Source organism: Halyomorpha halys, unplaced genomic scaffold (genome assembly GCF_000696795.3).
Source record: "Halyomorpha halys isolate HHAL.00 unplaced genomic scaffold, Hhal_1.1 Scaffold712.1, whole genome shotgun sequence".
NCBI classification, from domain to species: Eukaryota; Metazoa; Arthropoda; class Insecta; order Hemiptera; family Pentatomidae; genus Halyomorpha; species Halyomorpha halys.
Window position 1 is genome coordinate 813,960 of NW_027111091.1, and position 6,063 is coordinate 820,022.

Consider the following 6,063-nt stretch of genomic DNA (forward strand, 5'->3'; position numbering starts at 1 on the left):
TAATAATGAATGCTAATAGTATTAGTCCATAAATACAAGTATACTAACTTCAAAGTACAAGCTATTTTACTGTTTGTTTCAAGATGGGGATGCTTGAAACTCTGATATTGTAGCAATTAAAAATTACTTTATACAAGTCTGTAAATTATACCAAGTACAAACTACAAGACTAACAGTATTAATTTGTACTCTTTCACAAAAGAGGGTCCAGTGTGTAGGGTTTGATTTAAACCTAACAGAGTAAGTTGTGTAATGACATTTTCAGCTTCATAAGTACTCTTCTGAGATTGAATGATGGAACCTCTATGGAGGAATATAAAAGTATATCTCATAAATTTATTTAATATCTTAATAAGTCAATGCCTGAAATGTAAAAGCCATGTAGGATCGAATAAAAATTAAAGAAAGGTATAGCACTCAGTCAAATTTTGAATTTTGTAATGGAATATATGGTTCATTCTCAGAAAAGATGTATTTTTGTGTTCTTTATATCTCGGCACATAATGATGATACAACAGGCAATTAATTCCATGGCTAGATTATACTACCTTAGCTGAACTGATATCAACACCTCATAATCCCACAAGGTAATCAAAGGGAGAAGACTCAGTAAAGTATATATAATACATTTCATGTATATATATGTATTAGCAATAAAATATATAAACAAAATATATAAGACAGTAAAAAGGATGGGGAGCTAAATTAATGAGAATTTCTAATAAGAATCTCCTATGTCCTAAATACTTCAAAAAACATTTAACTCAAAGATTATATTACTACTTGACTGTATAATTTCAAATTATGGAGAAAATGGTAGCAGTAAAAAAAGAACAAAAATAGTTAACTATTTATTTTCAGATGTTTGGCCCCACTTTGTTGAGCTTCATCAGGGCTAAAAAGATTCAATATCAACTAAGAACATTTTGACATAGTAAGATAATAAGGTACAAAAAGGTAAAGGTTAAATTATGTATAAATAAGTGAAAAGAAAATTATCTACAAATAAATATTGGAAGAAGATAGTTGACCGTATGAAGTAGATTGTAGGAAGATAGTCCAGGTGGTGGTAACCAGTGCCAACAATTATAGAATATTCATCTCAATATTTCCATCCCATAAATTTATAGAATATGAACAGACAATGCTATTTATTTATGAGATAAAACTTGGGCACAGACTCATTTTCACAGTAGTAGTGAGTTTAGTTTTTTCATACAAAAATAATGATAGTACTTCTATCAATGTTGTTTCAAGATATTGGACTCCAGAAGCTATCTCAATTCAGTTGAACAAGTGGTGCAAAAGGATTGAGCTTCTGTGTCCACCACAACTGTCTTTATCTGTTCAATGATCTTAAGATTTTAAAATAAATTTTTTTTTTTTGTACTTAAATCACTTACATTGCGGTCTTAGAAAGTAATCGAGATGAAGTGGAAAGACTTAACAAAGTCTCTATTGAGAGAAGCAGAGGAAATCGGCTTGCAAGTAAATGAAGATAAAACAAAATATATATTGTAAGCCGAAAAATCCTGGTCTGCGTGGACGGCAGATTGTTTCCTAAAGTAGACAGTTTCAAATACCTCGGCTCCACAATAACATCAATAAACGATCAACGGACTGGGCTAAACGAGCATGAACAGAGCCTTCTTCTCTTTATCAAGAGTATTGAAATCCTGAAAAATATCTAAAAATCTGAAACTAAGGGGGTACAATGCCATGATAGAGCCAGCTCTAATATATGGCTGCGAGACCTGAGATCTAACAGGTATCCTAGAAAGCAGAATCGAGAGATTTGAATGGAAAGTCTTCTATACAATTACAGGAGCGATCTGGGATCAGAGCCTTAACACATCAAGGAGAAGAACAGTGAACTATTTGCAGAGACTGGTCAGTCAATATCTCGTGATATGAAGGCTAGGAGGTTAAGATAGGAGGCTCATGTGGCTCCAAGTAATCCATTAGGACGCCTCTACACAACAATGAATATCAGTATATTTGGCAAGAGACAGCGCGGGAGGCCAAAAACCAGATGGATAGACAGAATCAACAAAGATGCGAAAGGGCTGCATGCAGCAAAATGGAAAGCAAGATTGGCAGGCGTGGAGAAGGCGGCCAAAGATCAAAAAGATCTTTAAAGCCAACCGAAAAAAAAACTTTGACCTCACTTTGATCATTAACACTTAACATATATTAGTAAATATAATATGAGAAAATGTTCGACCTGTGACAATGAAGGACTTTTATTTCATGCAAAGATAGCCCCTCAAACATTTTCTAACACTGAGATATTACACACTTTCAGAAATCAGTGTTTTCGTAGATGATAAAGCATGCAGGAGGAGGGTTGGATTTTTTCTCCAGGACATGGAGTGATAGTTTATTAATGTTGGCTGCAAGGTCCTGCATGAATCTCTTATAATTTTCCTCTACTCTCTCCTATCTGAGACAAGACTCCACCATGTTATTATTCTTATCTCTTTCAAGATCTCCTTCGCTTCGTCCAGCCATCTGAAGCATGGTCTTCCTCTATCACATTTTGGGACTGATTCCTTGGATATACGTGCCATATGATCCAGCAATCTGATCTGGCTCCCTCTTACAATTGAAACCAAACCTTGTTTCCATACATTAGGCACAACTCCTTCTTAGTGCGGATTCTCAATTACCCACGTGGAGTGATAGTTAAAGAACAATAATGTAACATTAGTTTACACTTTTCAAAATTTTAGATTGATTCCTTTTTACTAAATATGGACCAATCACAGTTACTTGTCGACAGATACCATAGTGGAGCATTAGCAGTCCTGTGTCATCTATGAGATTATAGTCTTATCATTCTCCCAATATTGCATTAAATAATATATAAATAGAAACAATTAGAAATGTAACATAACTACTAGTTGTGCACCACCTCTCAAAGGACACCCAGATATTGGATAAACAAATAATTTTGGAAAATTCTATTCGAAAACTAATTGTCAGATTAAAAATTAATATTTAACAAATAATTGTGTGGGATCTCAAAAATGATTCAGTTTTTTTCTTTAATACTTCTTAACTATAAGAAAACCGCTAAAATACTAGTAGTAGCTAGGAGTATAGCAGGAGTGGAGGATTTGCAGATTTCAAGAAGGTACTGGCAACAATCATAAATATTCTTTTGAAATCTCTGGCATGACATGTGACCTTTGGAATGTTTACTGAACAACTGTAACAGAATATTTTATAGTATTATTTATAAAATTAAAAAAAAAAAAAGAAAGTCTACTTACTTTTAAATGGATAAAAAATGAAAGTGGAAGGTATCATGTAATGTTTTAAATTGATAAAAAAATAAGTAGCTAAGAAACTGCCAGACAATTTGTTTTTCAACTAACCAATGAGATCTTCCATATCAACAAGCCAAACCTTATAACATAATCATAAAAATGTTATTTTCCACACCAAAACCGTCGAAAAGCTGAATTTCTGCTCTTTCAACACTATATTATTCAACATTAAACCAATTATGTTGAAATATGTTGTATAAAGTAAAGAAGAACTAAAACGAGGTTTTTATTGAGTTTTGCACGATTTGGTGTAGTTCTTAAGGCTCAAAGCCACTTTATTTTTGTAGAGGCATGTTGAAGTTATTGCAATTTTGGTGATAAAATCAAAGGACCAGGAAAAGCGAACATCTGAATTCCATTCTTCTGCTTTAATTTACGTAATTTAGGGTTTTTCGAGTTGCGAATAACGAATGTTAAGTTCGCTCCTCCTAAGAATAAAACAGTTTAACAAAACCGAGTAGAAATTGATGAGATCGGGCTTTCTCTCTTTATTTTTCCTTTTCTTTACTATCAAATTATTTCATAGTTTATACATTTTTTCATATTGTATTACCATTAATAGTGCAAAATAGTTGACTATTTAAAATGAACAAAATTAAAAATACTTTAGAGCAGAGGTTTCAAATCTTTTTCGGTCCGCGGCTCCCTAAATAATCGCATTTTTTCCCGTGGTGTTCTTAATACATCCAATTTTTTGACTTTCTGTAAAACTTGACTTTTTTAAAAAAAATGCTTTCCTTTTTAAAAGCGATTACCCATTTAACAGGGAAAAATTAAAAACAGATACCATTTTCTTTGGGATAATATAAAATATTTAATTTTAACTGTTTCGGTACTATCCATATTGAGACTGGACAAACACCATATGGTTATATTAAATGAGAAATAAATTAAACACGAATTTTAAATTCACAAACAATTTATTGATCATCCATTGATGATTAACATTATTAAACCTATTAATGGGATGGATGGGCTTGATGTTCACTACACAACTTATAAAATCTCGAAATAAAATTGGATATGGCGATCCTCATTTCTTGTTCAACGTAAATTTTCGAGCGATATTTTCTTTTTATCAACGCGACAGCCAAAAACACAGCTTCGCACAAATAGGATGTTGCAAATGGAATTAATATTCGTAAAATAATTAAATAAATATAAAATAATAAATAAATAATGAAATATAATAAAAATAGGAAATAAATAAAATCTCTTTATGTACATAAACAGAAAAATAATAAATAAAATAAACATACAATGAACAAAAAAACTAAAATAAATTATATACAATATTTACAATCTCGACCTGAGGATCCCCAAGCCCACTCCATCCCTCACGTATAAGGGGTAGAGCTGGGCCCTTCGAGATCCCAGCGCATCCCTCTTACCGCGTCACTGGTAATGAGCCAGTGGAGGTTAAGTAAGTGCTCTAAACTAGCAATAACTATACATAAGCGGAGCATCTGGCCATTGCTAGAACTCCAATACAGTGTGAACTGTTTTTTCTTTCATTCATACTCTAAATAAGAAGCTAAGGTATAGAGTTTAGACTTTATTAACATCTATGATTGGGTAAAAAATGCAGAATATCAAAAAAAAAAAAATATATAAAAAATCTGGTGGAAAAAAGACAAAATAAAAAAAGCAGAACTGATAGATAATATTTACACATCTTACTTTTGAGTAGCAAATCATTTAGGACAAAAAATGAATCTACTCTGGTTTTCTAAAGGGTTTCTACCTACTTTTCTCTGCAAATGTTAATTTTGTTTAATCCAGTTCCTCAGTTCATAAGGATGAGTCAATTAGATTGAGACCGAAATATTTTGTTAACTTATTCTAATCCACAGTAAGAAGGTTACAGCACAAGGTTTTCACCTAAATAAATGGGGTCTATACATGGATTACTATTTACAGATCATCTACAATTTTTAAGAATTACCTAATGACCGCTATGAAGTCGAAAACTTTTGGCTTGAAAACTTAGCTTTCGGATATTTTTTCTTCATTCAGTAAGCCAATGCCATTGTCATTCATTTCAGGCAGAAGTGTTTGCCATCTTGTCATCAGCTTTATGCCCTCAAGTCACTGCATCACCATCTTTTCAGATAGCCTGCCCTTCTAGCCTTGGAATCACCTAGAGTCACCACTAAATTGGCAAAAGAGTGTAAAGAAGCCAGCGTTCTTAAAGAATCTTCAGCTTGAGTGGGTTCGAGGACATAAGGGAATCACAGGTAATGAAAAAGCTGATCAGCTTGCTAGAAACGGGGCTGAGCACCCTCCTGTTGGACCAGAACCATTCTTAAGCATCTCTAAAAGGCATCAATGAAAAGTAGTTCTTGACTAGACATGGATGATAGCAGGTAAGGAGTGGAGGGACTGTATAGGGCTGAGACAGACCAAGATTTTAATAACTAAGCCCTCTACTTCTAAAACTAAGTGACTGCTAGGGTTTAACAGAAACGAACTCCTATTATTATTAGGAGTTCTTACAAGTAACTGCAGACTTAAAAGAAATCTTACGATTTGTGGAGTAGTTCGCGATGAAACCTGCTGCTTATGCGGACAGGCCCCAGAGACTGCCTTAAGGTGGATCCACATATTGGCCGCTCGCCACGGATCGGAGGCTCGTTCAAATGCTCGGCAAACAAAGAGCGGGCCATCCACATGTCAGTGTTATTCAGAGAGGCAAGCATGGCGGACGTACTAGTGGTTTCAGCCATTGCAC